This window comes from Natrix helvetica, assembly GCF_964273705.1.
Source record: "Natrix helvetica genome assembly, chromosome: 1".
Classification (NCBI taxonomy): Eukaryota; Metazoa; Chordata; class Lepidosauria; order Squamata; family Natricidae; genus Natrix; species Natrix helvetica.
In genome coordinates, this window is record NC_138548.1 from 296293487 (window position 1) to 296308135 (window position 14649).

At 43.3% G+C, this 14649-nt stretch overlaps 1 protein-coding gene and 1 long non-coding RNA gene across 3 annotated transcripts in view; one reads left to right on the top strand and one right to left on the bottom strand.

Annotated features, from left to right (window-relative positions):
- Nucleotides 1-14649, bottom strand: part of LOC309383847 — a 381089-nt gene that overhangs the window by 216631 nt on the left and 149809 nt on the right. The window lies entirely within an intron of this gene.
- Nucleotides 278-14649, top strand: part of SEMA3B (semaphorin 3B) — a 47167-nt gene continuing 32795 nt past the window's right edge. Inside the window, exon 1 of one of the 2 annotated variants that reach the window (XM_081936761.1) lies at nucleotides 278-512. The gene's annotated coding sequence lies outside the window, so the exon portion shown is untranslated. Of the gene's footprint in view, nucleotides 513-1544; nucleotides 2109-14649 lie in introns of those variants that run through there. The other variant, XM_081936760.1, reaches the window with a different exon arrangement.

Consider the following 14649-nt stretch of genomic DNA (forward strand, 5'->3'; position numbering starts at 1 on the left):
GAACTTCCAAATTGCAGGCAGCCGGTAGTCAGCAGAAGCAACCTGCAGTACTGCACTCTAACCACTGCCCCAATGAGGCTCCTCTGAGACTCATAATAGGGTTAGAGCAGTGTTTCTCAAACTTGGCGACTTTAAGTCCTGTGGACTTCAACTCCCAGAATCCCCCAGCCAGCACAGGACTTAAAGTCGCCAAGTTTGAGAAACACTGGGTTAGAGTGACAGAATCTCCCAAGTCAGAATATTCTTTGCCCTACCTTCTCTCGCTTTATCTTCCTGAGAACTAGGGAAGGTGAAGCCTGAAATGCTTTCTCAAATTACATTTCCGCTTTGGACTCAAATTGCTGATCGTTGTCTTGGTTGAGGCTCTCCCTCCCTCCCCCTGCGTTCTTCAAGCTAACTCTTAGAGCCCGCTGTGACATCACTATTCCTGGTGGAAGAGGACCGGGACGCTTTGCAACATCACCTGTGACTTGGCTGGAGGAGCTACCGGTACACTCAGTCTTACTTGCCAGGTAATTCACCAGCTGACTTATTCTTTCTATTCCCAGCCAGCACAGGCTCTGCTAACCTGGATTAATGAGAGACTTGGGGATCTGCATATCTGGAGGGATACACCTTTGAGAACAGCACTGTCCCAAAAGTTCAAGGCTGAAGTTATGTAGGTTTAATCTTTAAGACTGTTTCCATCTTAAAAGGGTGGCGGTTGAGGAACACTGCACTAGGTGCTCAATGAATTTAGCCTAGGTCAGTGTTTCTCAAACTTGGAAACTTTTAGGATGGGTGAATCTCAATGGCCAGCTGGGAATTCTGGGAGTTGACCCCCCCACAAACCGTAACGTTGCCAGGTCTAAAAAACTTTGAACCAGATGCTCCGCAGCATAACTTCACCTACTTTGAAACGCAGGGAGCCATTCCGGCTGCCAGGAACAATTGACACGTTACAGGCTGTTCTAACCGCAAATCTAAAGGCAGTCGGTAAGAGGAGAAACGCGGGGAGATGGGAGGAAGGGAGCTTGATGTGTCGGTACTTCTGCTTCGCCCATCAAATAAACCAGACTAGAAAACCGAAGTAATGGATGCTAATGCTATCTCCCTCCCTGTATCTTCACCACGTTAGTTTTTCCCAGTCTGGTTTACCTACCAGACTAGAAAACCAAACAGATGAAAATAAAGAAAGCCAGGGAGGGATGGTGGAAAAAGTATTTTGTCGCTAAATGTCTGTGAAGATTCTCAGCCATCCAGGTCATGGTTGTCCCAAAGGTGTTTTTTTTCAAGAGGCAACTGGACTTTCTTGGTTTTACTTTGAAGACCTTTCGCTTCTCATGCAAGAAGAGCGGAAGAAGAGCTGAAGAAGCATCTTGGATGAGAAGCGAAACGTCTTCATAGAAAAACCAGAAAGTCCACTTGCCTCTTGAAAAAAGCACCTTTGGGATATTTTGTCGCTGGATAATGGATAAGCGAGAAGCACTTTTTCCCTCTCTTCCTCGCTCTCCAGATCCCCGGCAAAACACTACTTTCTTCAGCCCGAGAGAGAGAGAGTGTGTGTGTGTATGTGTGTGAAAGAGAGAGAGAGAGAGAGAGAGACGGCCTCTTCTCCAGCCAAAAAACAGCTTGAAGCCGGCCAGCGCTGCGATCCCAGTTCAAACCCCGGCACGGTTCGGCTAAAAGGCTTGACAAGTGCAGAGGACGGGTCCTTAAGATTCAGCCGAATCCGAGAAGTGGCCTCTGAAGAGGACCCGGGCCAGGGCCCCGCGCTCCGCTCCTGCCCTACGCCTCTGCTGGCTCCCTCCAGGCGCTGAACGGAGCCCCACCCAGCCAGGGACTCTTTGGCGCTTGACGTCTGCGGGAGCTCCTTCGGACCCGCCGCTTAAGCCAGTTCCTCCCCTTTCGCTTTTGCCGGCTTGAAAAAAGAGGCAGACTGAGGCAAGCGGAGGGCAGAAAGGAGGGAAGGGGTGGCCAGCCCTTCGCGCTTCAGCCCCACAGCCGCCCGGCCAACCAGCCTGAAGAAAGACAAGACGCCACGGGAGTTGGTGGGATCTTTCTCTACTGACCGGCTCCCCTTCGGATTCGGAAGTGGCGCTGAGCGGCCGGTAGGGCTGCGGGATCAGGTGGGTTCCACTTCCTTGTCTCTTCGGCCCGTTTTGGAAACGGGATGTTGTTGCCAACCACAATCTGTATGTGTGTGTGAGAGAGAGAGAGTGTGTGTGTGGTCTCTCTCTTTCCCTCTGTATGTGTGTATGTGTGTTTCTCTCGTCTCTCTCTCTTTCCCTCTCTGTGCCTCTGTCTCTGTCTCTCTGTCTCTCTCTCTCCCTCTCTGTCTCTCCCACTCCCCACCCCACGCGAGTGGGGTTTGCCGGGGATCTGGAGAAAGTGCTCCTCGTGTTTGTGTTGGTTACCCAGCGGCAACATATCTCCTCTCCCCAAACATTAATCGTGGGGACCTGCCTAAAAACTCTAGGTATGTTTGAACTGTAACTACCAGAATTCCCAAAGAACCTCTACTCCATCAAAATCTTTCAATATAGTTCGTGCTCTATTCCAGGTCTGAAGGCTGAAAACAAGGGACACGGTGGCACTATTTTCCCAGGGTAGGGTTTAGAGTGGGCTAAAAGTGGTTACCCCCTTGCCTTTGGTAAACCTGTGGGAGAAACAAGGTGCGGGGAAGAAACTTGGACCAGGGAATATTAAAAGGAGAGGAATGTTAAAGTCACGTGATTCTTCACCATCTCCTCTCCCTCCCTCCCTCCCCCATTTTAGAGCCAGGAGGAAATCTTCCCCATCATAGTTTTTGGGGAGTGTGAAGATCCTGGATCAGTCAGGACTTATTAATTAGAGTTCTTAGATTTACTTTACTTTACTTTTATTTAGATTTTTATACCGCCCCCTCTCCCCAAAGGGACTTGGGGCGGTGTACAGTCAAATAAAAACACATCAATAAATAGAAAATACAAACACAAAGAGGAGGCAATAAGAAACTGTACATATCTGCAGTAAAGTAGTTAAAAGCAATATTTAAATACCCTAAAAATACCCAATTAAAATATCTGCCAGGAGGTAGAATAAAACTATAAATGGGCCAGGCCAGCTAAACGGAACAGATGCTGATGGTCCTAGGGAAAGGGTATAAAACCTTGCATGATGAGGGTGAAGTTGGAAAGCATACTCCCAGGTTAACATATTACTTCTAAATATTTGTGGCAAAACTTTCGGAGGAGCCAATGCTGGGATTGAATGGCCTGTCCACTTTGAGAGGAAGAGAGATGAATCTGTAGACCCAGAAAAGGTGGGCCAGGTCACAGGAGTAGGAGGGTTGAAGAGGAGTGGATCTCCTCTTCCAGGTGATGCTTCATCAACTACTGCCTCCCATGTCTCTGAGGAAGAGATGGGGATAATAGGGCTTTAATCTGCATTCACTGCTTAGGAATCTTGTTTTTGGAAACCAGATGAATATTCCCAGCATCAGCATTTCTCTCTGCAAAGCCACTGAAGCCAGCCTGAGTGGAAGGAGGCCAGGCCTTTGTGGGACAGGGCATATTATTTTGGGATGGGTTGGGGGTTGGAGGAACATAGTATTTGCTTCCTTCCTTTCCTTCTGCCTTTAATTTTGTCTCTGATGACATAGAGCAAGGATCTGAGATTTAAAATTGATATGGGCTGACATGCCTGAGTCAATAGCAGCTTCTACCATATAATAGCTCCCCTGTTTTATTGCTTTCAGGTGTGGTCTAGAATTAAGGGGGGGAGATAGAATGATAGAACTGGAGGGATCTTAAAGGTCATCTAGTTCAACTCATTGTTCGATGCAAAAGCATCTCCAACAGATGAGTGGATAGTCACTACTTGAAGGCCTGATGAGAAAGAACAGAAGAAGAAAAAACCCCATTATTTCTTTTTTATGATTAGACCATTCCCATCCTGCCTCTGGTTCACATCTATCCAAGTCTTTTAACTTTTGCTGAAGGGACATGTTTCCAATAAATCTGACAGCCTTTACTTCCCTCTCTAATTGTATTCCTATTTCTTTGCATCTTTCTAAAAATAGAGTACCACAAAGTAACCACAAGACTCCAGTTAAGATTTGTCTTCTCCCTTGGAGACAGATGCAAGTACTCTTTAGATAGTTGAAAGGCATTTGAAAGAATAAAGATAGGACTTGGACGATTCAGTCAGTTTTGGACTATCTACAAACATGGGGGAAAAACTATGTATGAGTGTATGTTTGTATGTATGTATCCAACAATCAGGTTTGGATTATTCAAACAGCCAGTTTCCCCAAGAACATTCTCACCATCAAATAAGATATATATAAGGGACATGGTGGCTCAGTGGCTAAGATTCTGAGCTTGTCAATCAGAAAGGTTGGCAGGTCGGTGGTTCGAATCCCGAGTGCCACGTAACAGAATGAGCTCCTGTTACCTGTCCCAGTCTCTGCCAACCTAGCAGTTTGAAAGCATGTAAAAATGCAAGTAGAAAAATAGGAACCACGTTTGGTGAGAGGGTCACAGCGTTTCATGCGCCTTTGACATTTAGTCATGTTGATCACATGACCACAGAGACGTCTTCAAACAGCGCTGGCTCTTCGGCTTTGAAACAGAGATGAGCACTGCCCCTAGAGTCAGGAACGACTAGCACATATGTGCGAGGGGAACCTTTACCATATATCGTCCCAGCTGCAGTGTATATTGCAGGTTAAGATTCTTTACATTAGGAGATAGTTAATTCTGCTATTTGTTTTATTATCATAGTGAAGTTGAGTCTGTATAAAGGTTTCTTCTTGCATTACTCATACAGGGAGCCACCCATGTGAGTCCAGTGCCTGGTGAGTGCATCCAGACAGTTTTCTTGGCAATAGTCAACAGTGTTATCTCAATTTTTCTTTCTTTATTAGATTTTGTTTTAACCCCACCTTTATTACTTCCTAAGTAACTCATGCTAACTCAAATACTCCTTCTATGCCTAAGGGAGACCTAGAACTCACAATCTCTGTTTTAGGACGATGCTGTAATAAACGTAATTTATGTGTTTTAGGAAGCGTCTTCAACTGTGCAATCCAGCCTACAGCCCTGAGATTCCAAGGTTGGCCCCGTCCATGTACTACCCAAGGCTGAGCTTGCCCAGCTTCCAAAATTGGTCAAGGTCAGCTAGATGCTGCCACCTGCTGAGGTCTCACATTGTGTACCTCCACTTAAGCCCTTATATGGGCCAGTTCATTGGAGCCACAACCTTTCCCCTGTAAAACAGAGCATTGCCTAACAGAACTTTATGCTTCTCCTTTTCCCATCTGTTTGATCTCCTCCTCCTTTGTAGTGAGGAAGGAGGGGGGGCAGCGTTCAGGAGTACGCCTTACGTCTGTTCAGCTTGTCACCCAGTCCATGTACAGTAATAAACAGGCTTCCAGCAGTTTTTCTGGCATTGCTTCTTTTTCTGGCAGCAGTAGGACTATGAAACTTTCTTTTAAAGGAACAGTGCGTGTTCCTTTCAAACTGAGCTGGAGGACATTCTGAGGAGCAGCAGTTCTGTCAAGGATTCTGTTATCAGCGGACTCTCAAGCCAGTAAGAAAACGTAGAAATTGTTGGGCTTTTATCCAGAGTGACATCAGAGTTACCGTAGCTATTTGCTTTTAGAGAACTGCAGAATCTGCAGAAGAAACCTCAGGGGCAGACAAAGTAGAGTGCCATATACTCTGAAGGGTGAAGTCCCTGGAGGAAAAAAATGGCCATTAGATTCAGCAGTCAGATTTTTTTTTAAATGCAAATTGGAGCCTTTCTAGACAAATGACCCTTCCCTTGAGCTTCCACTTCTCTTCAGACGTCAGTGCATTTTTTTTTCTCTGTTGGGAAAGTGTGATGAAGTCCCAAAGAGTTATTTTAATTTGAAATTTTATACACGACCCTTAAAGCTGAGGGGTTTTGTTTTTTTTCTAGGGTTTTCAAATACACTGAAACCAACAGAGAGGGTGTCAAACTCGAGTTCATTGTGTTTGACCTCGAGGGGTTGGTGTGGCCAGGGTGGATGTGGCCAGCTTGACATCATTCCTGTTGGGGGTGCCTGTGGTGGCCCAAGTGCTCTGCCAGAGAAAACGGGCTCTCGAGAACTGTTTTTGGCTTCCACAGTCTCCTACAACCCTCTGCCAATGAAAACGGAGCTCGGGAGCCCATTTTCGCTGGCTGAAGCACTGCAGACTAGTCCTTCGCTGTTTCTAGAGTGGCCCCACTGGCCAGATCTAAGCACCCCCAGGCCAGATCCAGCCCCCAAGGCTTGAGTTTGATACCTCTGATCTATACAATATATGAATTACGAATCCACTAAAGCTCATATTTTAGTTTGAAGGGGTCAAAGCAGTGGTGAAATTCATTTTTTTTTACTACCGGTTCTGCGGGAGTGGCATGGTGGGCATGGCAGGGGAAGGATACTGCAAAATCCCCATCCACCCCCCACTTTGGGGCCAGCCAGAGGTGGTATTTGGCAGTTCTCTGAACTACTCAAAATTTCCATCACCAGTTTTCCAGAACCTGCTGAATTTCACCCCTGGTTCAAGGCAACTCATACATTAAACATATTTTACATATAATGTAAACATATATAGAGCAAAGGCAAAGGCTGACATGTCAGAGGCCCCAGAGAAGGCTTTGAAGACCCTCCATCCTGGAAGAAATCCCCGAGATAGTGATGATGGCGATGATTTTACCTGATTAAATGTTACCGCCTTGAATTTTAAAACATCGATGCAGCTGATTATTTCAAATATGAAAGGCCGCCTCTCTCAAAAACAGCCCTGCCTAGGGGAGGTTTCCACTCAGGAAATTAACTGATTGTAAGAGCAATCAGAAACGCATCTTCCCCCCCAAGCATCTCCCAGCCAAAACCTGAAGGAATGAAGGAAACCAAACCCTCTGAGAATATTCAATTTTCCCAAATACCTACAGCAGGGGTGTCCAAACTTGGGAACTTTAAGACTTCTGAAGGTAACATTCTCTACCAAAGAATGAAGAAAAAGGTGAATTTTTGCAACCCTTTACAAACCCAGCAATTGTTAGTGTGTTTCTCTGAATTTTGCTATTATGAGAAGCAATCGTGCAGAACAATGGAACCTTTCTCCTTGACTGCTAATGGAGACCTCTTTAGAACTTAGTTTGTTTTGTGTAAATGCGCGCTAAATCAGAGTTTAGCCACTTGTCTGAATTCTGAGATTTCATCCTTTGCTACTGGCCCATCTTCTTCCAGCCTTTCTGAAGAGCCATTCAGTTCTTGGTGCCTAAGTAAGGATAGCCGTGAAGTTCCTGTTTCATATTCCATAACAAGTTAGAAATTGGTGTTTGCTTATTACATTGTAAAGCTGGTCACTAACTTTGGCACCCAGCAGCAATTCATTCATTTGCATTGTATCCCTGGTTTTCTCATAGTCTCGTTTGCTTCTCAGCTACAAATTAGCGCATCCAATTGTCAAAGGAAAAGTGACTGCAATTAAGTCTGCTTAAGTAGTGATTTCAAGTACTATAATACATTGGACGGGAGTGTAGCTGGTAGAGGAAGCTGCCTGCTCCCTTTCCATCTGTAGGGCTTTTCTGAGTTACCCTTAGATTGAAAAGGCAAAGCACTATTATCCTGGCTCTGACAGAGGATAATCCTGATACAATAGTCACATCAGTCTTGCTTTCTGCTGAAAGAAAGAAAGAAAGAAAGAAAGAGAGAGAGAGAGAGAGAGAGAGAGAGAGAGAGAGAGAGAGAGAGAGAGAGAGAAGAAAGAAAGAAAGAAAGAAAGAAAGAAAGAAAGAAAGAAAGAAAGAAAGAAAGAAAGAAAGAAAGAAAGAAAGAAAGACCAGAGGTCTTCCTCCCAGGATCAGTTTCTTCCTAATCTGATAGCAGAATATATTTTTACTTAAACCTTGTTTTCTTGTCACTGTTTTATGTAGCCCAAAGTGAGAAGGAAGAGATTTATAAACTCTGCTAGACAGAGGCTTTGAGACTAATATGCTCCAATAATTTCTCTGGGATCTGAAGTCACTGAAAAGTTACAGTACTGCTAAGGCACAGCTGGACTCACACGGCACTGTACGCTGTGCTTTGAGTTTAATTGCTGTGAGGTTCAGAAAGTCTGGAAAAATCCATTTACGAAACTGTCTTATAAATTGATCTGTAAAATTCTCCCCATACTGCTGCCTATCTCTGGATGCAACAATCCCTTCCAGGCACTGCCCTAGCGTATTCATTTCTGGATGAGTAATAGAAGAGCAGGTCAAAGAAGCAAAGGCATCTGTGTTAGAGAAAGACAAAAAAGAGTGAAACAATTAGTGGGCTGGTTCAGTGCACTCAGTTTACATGCTGCAATAAGTCATATTATTTTTCTGTTCAATCATATCCAATAGTCGGAGACTGCCTGGACTAGTCCTGCAGTTGTCAAGCTTATTCAGAAGTGATTTGCCATTTCCCCTTTCCCAGGGTTGAGAGAAAATGACTAGCCCAGGGTCACCCAGCTGGCTTTCTGCCCAAGGCAGGACTGTAACTCAGGTTTCTAGCCTAATGGCTTCACCAATCTGTCTCTTGATCATATCCTTAATCAAGGACTATTGAATAAATCACATTTTGGAGGGTTCGTATTGTGTTATGGCATCAGACATTGCTTATGACCCTCATAGATAGATTAATGCTCTAAAGCAAACTCAAAGAAACCACATAGCACAACCTAATGCAAGAAACAATCTATGTCTTTAAAAGATTGTGAGCAGCTCAGACCCAAACTGGAATGTTGAGATGGGATACAATTATTTCCCGAATAGAAGCTTAGCTGTGGGAGGTGGTGCCTCAGTGGCTAAGGTGCTGTGCTTGTCGATCCGAAGGTTGGCAGTTTAGCAGTTCGAATCCCTAGAGCTGCGTAACGGGGCAAGCTCCCGTTACTTGTCCTAGCTTCTGCCAACCTAGCAATCTGAAAGCACGTAAAGAATGCAAGTAGAAAAATAGGAGCTACCTTTGGTGGGAAGGTAACAGTATTCCATGCGCCCACATGATCACAGAGACATCTTTGGACAGCGCTGGCTCTTCGGCTTTGAAACAGAGATGAATACTGCCCCCTAGAGCCAGAAATGAGTAGCACACATATGTGGGGGAACCTTTACCTTTATCTTAGAAACTTAGCAAAAATCAAACAGTGGATGAAAGAGTTGGCCTTGTAGGATGGTGCTGAAGCAGCCACTAACTGCCCACTAATGGGATGCAGTGTCACCGAAATACAGTAGTTAATCTAATGTGAAAGAGGCTTTCATGACTAATTACAACTCACCGACTAGATTAATGCTTTGATCTAAGCCTTTTATGCAGTTTGTTTGATTCTGGCATCTTGGGTTATATGAACCCAGTCATGATATGTGAATTTATCAGGGATGGTTTATTGGACAAAAGTTATTAAACAAGCAAGCCTTATCCTCTGTTCCTGGAGCCAAGAAAATCATGATGTCTTTTTCCACTCCTTCAATAAGTTGTATGTTTATCAAAAGAGATAGAACTAAGAGTTTTTCTTTGGAAAAGCATAACTAATCTTGTATTCATCTCTTCCCATGCTGCATTCTGGGTTGCTAGCATCCTTTGCGTTTTCATAAAATAATGACCCCTTGCTAGAGGAAAGGCAAATCCATCCAGTCTTTTTAAAACTTCCCAGCTGGTAGTTTAAAAAAATCACTTGTGATCTTTTGCTCACAAGGACTGTGAAGAACACTGTGGATTGTCTTTTATACAGTGGTGTATTAACCATTAAGCAGACTAAGCACGCACTTAGGGCACCAGGCCCAAAGGGGACACCACAAAGTTGAGAAAGAAAGAAAAAAACCAATGAAGATTTGTACAGGATGTACAAAGGAGGGGCACCAAGATTTGTCAGTGCTTAGGGCACCAGTGAGCCTTAATTCACCACTGCTTTTATACTGTTGGCATGAACCTAACAGAATGAATTATCATCTTCAAGAATCTTCTTTCTATTCAAAAGCTCCTACCTTTTGAAGCCCAAAGTGTAAGTGTACTAAATCCACAAGAGAGTGCACTTGCTCTGAAATCCTGCGTGGTCACATAGCTCACTCTTGCTCAACAAAGGGAGTGTTTCACCAACACCACCATTTTAATAAATTGTAATAAAACCTTTATTTGGAGGACGACTCTTGCCTCCCATGATCACATCATACGGCCCACATGTGCTGCAACGCAAATGGGTTGACTTTGACGAGGATCGCAAAGAATTCATGAGCCCGGAAAAGGCAGTTTGCACAAGAGAGTTGTCAAATTCTGTCTGAACATCTACTCCTCCTTCTGTGTGGGTGTGGGTGGGCATGCACTCTTTTGAGTGAGTGTTGACTCCCGGCAATTATCTGGAGCAGCCCCTGTTTTCTTGGCAGGGTTTTTGGAAATTGTTTGCCATTGCATTCTTCCTATAGCTGAGAGAAAATGACTGGCACAAGGTCACCCAGTTGGTTTCGTGCTCAATCCAGAACTAGAACTCACATCTCCAAGTTTCGAGTTTGGTACATGGCTCTCTTATTGCATCAATAATTACAGAATTCGTGTACTTCTTACATTGCCAAAATGAAAAGGAGAAAGAGAATCAACAATGCTAAAGAAAAAAACCATATTCGGGAGGGTATATAAGAGAGGGGAAATATAAGCAGATTAATAAGGATTTAGCCTGCTTTGGGTGCATGGAATGTTGACTACAGATAAGATGAGAAATGAAGGCGAATAGCATGGAACAAAATGTAATTCTGACAGATACATTCCACATTACGACATTTATTTACAGGTGTTCACTGTAAGATCAAAGGACACCTTGCATGTTATCCAAAAAGATATCTGCAAAAATCTACAGGGCCTGCAATCAATTTACAGGTGCCCACATCCTTTATAACAGGTACACATTTTTCTAAAGTTAATCAAGCTACTTAGTGAGGGGAATGTTAGTCTCTTTCTATTTCTTCGTTCTGCCTGGCTTAACAAGCTCCCAGAAAAGGCAACTGTGTGTTCACCTGATCTCTTGGCAAGGGTCATTAGTTGACATTTCAGCCATTGAAGAGATACAAGAAAATCCTCCTGCATTACAGCTGGGCTTACCCGGCATCTCTATAATTGCTAGAGGAAGCTGGCATTGTTTAATGGCTAGAGAGGCAAAGAAATAATTGCTGCAGACAAATGGGCTCAAAGGTGGCCTTCTCGGCATGAAAAGAAGTGGCTGGGTGAAGATTCATCCAGGAACAATGCAAAATAGGGTTGAGGTAAATAAAGATGTAGGAAGAAAGGAGCTGAATTCACTGTCTTCGCTGGGAGCTTGGATGGCAGCATTCCCTTTGGCACACAGAAAGAAAAATCTGTAGTTTTGCTTTTGGCACCTACACCGAGGCGGGCATTTACTGATTATATGACGGATGATGGGCATTTTCCAACCCCAGACACTGGGATTACCTAAGAAAAGAGTCAAGGCAGACCTTGGCTATAGATTGCATCCAGATGAGACATACACAGGCAAGCCAAAGTAGCAACGATATTGATGTGCTATAACCAACTTGTCAATCAGCACCTTGGTTTGAGATGGGTGATTAAGAAATATGCAATATGAATATGATTAATTTAGAAGCAACAAAGCAAGATAGCAGAAAGGCAGCTACTAATGGAATCGGCATTGCATTTGGGGCAAGGCAGACCTAATTAGACTATACATGGAAGCCCTACAATTAACACTTTCTGTTCCCAAATTAACCTATCTTTTGTTCCTCAGTGACCTCACATCTAGCACCTTTCCTTCAGAGCTCAGGCAAAAGGGTCAGTTTCATTTTTCATCTAATGTACATGCATACTCATATGGCATGCACCTTAAGGCACGACTTAACAGTGGAAGTGCCACTCCTTTGCCTGTCTCGACCTTTCATGAGTCTGAACAGATACTGACCAGCACAATATACTTTTGAACCTCCTCCAAAGGTTGAATATAGTTGGAGGTATCGACTGCATGGTACCTCCAACTCTCATACGGTGGTTCTGCACCTTCCTAAAATGAGGCAATAGTTTGCGTTTGCTGGGAAAGAGAGATTCGAATAATCTATAATGGAATGAATTTGGTTCATTCATCTGTCCGATTTAATACCTATATGAAGCTCCGAGAGAGATTATTTATTGGTCAGGGAGATATATCATCAGGAAATTTCTCCTCAGTTCTAAGTTGCTTCTCTCCTTGATTAGTTTCCACCCATTGCTTCCTGAGGGTAGAACAAGAAGCAATGGGTGGAAACTAATCAAGGAGAGAAGCAACTTAGAACTGAGGAGAAATTTCCCGACAGTTAGAACAATTAATCAGTGGAACAGCTTGCCTCCAGAAGTTGTGAATACCCCAACACTGGAAGTCTTTAAGAAGATGTTGGATAGCCATTTGTCTGGAACGATATAGGGTTTCCTGCCTAGGCAGGGGGTTGGACTAGAAGACCTCCAAGGTCCCTTCCAACTCTGCTATTGTATTATTGTATTATCAGTATGCAGAGGATTCTTCCACCCACAAGTTTTGTATCTCTGCTCTGGTCCTCCTTGGATATACAGCAGAAGTTCAGACATCCAGGGTCTTGAGAATCTCAGGTTGGACAGGGAGAAACAAATCTCAATCCAAATAAAATAAACTCTCTGTGAATTCTAGGAAAATTCTTTTTTTTTTTTAAATAATGAATCAGGATTTTTTTAAGGTCATTTACATTTCAGCATCATTGCAGAAAACATTATGGTTCAGAGTTGCTTTAACATTAGTTTTTATTTCTTATTTAATTTCCACGTGAATGCTTGTAACACTAATATCTGTACAAGATCAGTCTTTGATTTTTTTTTGAAAAAAAGATTTTAATTCTGTACATTTTAAATGTATTGGTTAAAAAGGCTGTCAGCACTTAAGGAAGCAATTTTTGTTTGTTTGTTTGTTTAAACAAAAGGTATCCAGTTACTGCCCAATAGCAACTAAGCTGGGTGGCTGCCTGGGTGACAGGTACCCCTGAACACGCAGCAAGGAGGAAAACCTTGGGGCTTGATTGGGTTGATCTAGGACAATTCTTGATGGGGTCATGCTCAACTCTCAGAGATTTTACCCCAACCAATCCTGAAAACATCATAGCAAGTCTCTGAGAGTCCTATAACAGATTTCTGGGGACAGAGGGGATTATCAGGCATTTCCCCTCTCACAACATTGCTGCAGTTATCACCATAATATGGAGGCAAAGTGAGGAGCAAAGCATAGCAAGAGTTGACAGTGTCCTCAGCATGTGGGTGCAGGCAAAGCAGGGGGAGCTGTCAAAATTGCTTGCCCTTTGCTTGGCCAAGGCCACAGATAGTTCACCAAGCAGGGAACCAAGCCCAGAGGGAATATGGGTGGTGCTTCGACTTTGCCTGGGCAAATCAGGTTTAAAAAGAATGTGCAACCCCTCTAAATTCTTCCTGACATCTGATGGGCAGGGTCACACTCTACAATTGACAGCCGTTCCCATGAGCCTTGACATTTTACACAATTCTTCTCCCTCCTCCTTTTCTCCTACTTCTCTTGATTATTTCTCCCCCCTTCCTTCTCTAAACATCTCTCTGTTTTGTTTATGGATCTAGACATAATTTCTTTTGCCATCGTAACTATGACGTCTGACTTTAAAATTGCAGCACTGCCTGCGGAGTTAGGTTACTTGGTAGGCTCCTCTTGGCTTGACCAACACCTGCAAAGTGAAAATGACCTCTGCTTTTCTAAACAGATCACAACAACAAGGCATAATAAAGCTGGTTGTTTTAGCAGTGAACTAGAATTTTATTTCAAGGTGCAATTCATGATTTTCCTCTAATATAGACCAGGAATCTTCTAAAGTGAAGTAAAAGGCCTTGGAAGGCCTTTGGAATTGAATGGCTGTCATTTTGATATATATTTTTATGGTACAGTAGTTTTGCTTTTTTATGGTCTTTATGATTTAACTATGTTTTATGTGTAAACAGATCGTGTTTTTCCCCACCCCATAAATAAATGCAACAAATAATACACTGTAAGCCACTCAGAGACACTTTTTAGAGTGAGCTAGGCAGCATATACATTTAATAAAATAAATAAATACAATAAAGTTATTCTATAGTAAGGTGGGTGGCCAATACATTTTATAAATTATAGTGGTATCCTTCCCTCCATCTTCTTGCTGATCATTTTCTGCTCTTGCATCTAATTCAAAATGTACTCTTGCATGCAAACTGTTCTATTATCCATGCATTTTCTCTTTTCTCCCCTTATTGTTCCTTCTGCAATACCGATGTGGAGATGGTAAACATTCAAAACTGAAACTTTCTTAATTTAATAACAGCCACGGGTAATTTTTGTGGGATTTCTATGGAGACTTATTGGAGTCTGAGAGCGAATTCTTAACAGCCTTTGAAGCATTATTAGTTTGTGTCTGATTTACATGAGAAGAAAAGACCTATATTCATAAGCTTTTGTTTCACTTTCACTGCTGGGTTTTCTGACAGAGTGACTTGAAGCAAAGTGGAAAGAGAATCCAACTCTCCTGTTTATAAATATTAAACAACACTCTAGTTCAGGGGTGTCAAACTCAAGGCCTGTGGGCCAACTCTGGCCCACAGGGAGCTAAAATCCAGCCCATGGGGCCAGCCTGGAAATA